Source organism: Anabrus simplex, chromosome 4 (assembly GCF_040414725.1).
Source record: "Anabrus simplex isolate iqAnaSimp1 chromosome 4, ASM4041472v1, whole genome shotgun sequence".
NCBI lineage: Eukaryota > Metazoa > Arthropoda > Insecta > Orthoptera > Tettigoniidae > Anabrus > Anabrus simplex.
The window spans coordinates 142,458,919-142,460,126 of NC_090268.1; positions in this window are offsets into that span (position 1 = coordinate 142,458,919).

Below are 1,208 nucleotides of genomic sequence, written 5' to 3' on the forward strand. Positions count from 1 at the left end.
CCTGGGCGACTGCCCTAAATGCAGATCAGTATTGATTGATTGATTGATTTATTAATGGAGACAATTCTAGATAAATATATCAAAAGAACGGTGGAACTGAACTCAACGTTATAAAAAGTAATCATAGAAAGGGATGTCAAGATTATAGTACGTTAAGCTTGGTAACACTTGCCTCCAAAATTATTACAAGAATTGTTTACCATCGCATGGAGAAAAGAATAGAAGAATATCTCTCAGAGGATCAATTCGGTGTGGAAGAAACAGAGGAACAAGAGAAGCAATTCTGAGCCTTAGAATAGTTATTGAACAAGGCATAAGAATCAATAAGAACGTCCTAATTGTTTTCATTGATATAGAGAAAGCGTTTGATATTGTTAACTGGAATATTATGCTTAAAGCCCTTAAAAGTCTGAAAGTGGACTACGGAGATCGGAAAACCATCTATCAGCTGTACAAGAACCAGACAGCGCTTATACGAAAGGAGCAAATCAACGAGAAATAAGAAAAGGAGTACGGCAAGAATGTGGCCTGTTACCCCTATTATTCAATGTGTATTTAGAAGAAGCAATGAAAGAGTTTTTAGCCACCTTCACCCATGGAATAAATATAAATGGCCAACAATACATTTCGCGGATGATATTGCTCTCATAGCTGAAACTGAGAAAGAGAAAGACCTCACTAAAGAAATTGAATGATCTACTAATACTAAAGTGTAAAATGAATGTTAACAAAGCAAAAACCAAGATAATGGAATGTACTCCGGATGGTAAATAGGATGTTAATGTTTGGTTGGCAGGAGAAAAATTGACTCAAGTACTGTAAATCAGTTCAGTTATTTCGGAAGCATCATTACATCTGACCGGAGGTGTGAAAAGGACGTCCGTTCTCGAGTAGCCCAGGCTAAAAAAGCTTTCAATAAAAAAAAGAAGCCTGTTGACCTCCAAGGCCATATCCCTACCAGTAAGAATTCATTTCATTAATAGCTTCATTTGGAGCATTGCGACCTATGGCTCTGAAACCTGGACTCTATTAAAGGCTGATAAGAAAAGAATAGATGCATTCAAAATGTGGTCCTGGCGTCGAATGTTACGAATACCCTGGGCTCACAGGCTAACAAATGAAGTTCTCAAGGGAGCTGAAGAAACCACCAGTCTAGAGGAAATGATCGTGAAAGGAAGATGTAGTTCGATAGGTCATTTACTCCAGCA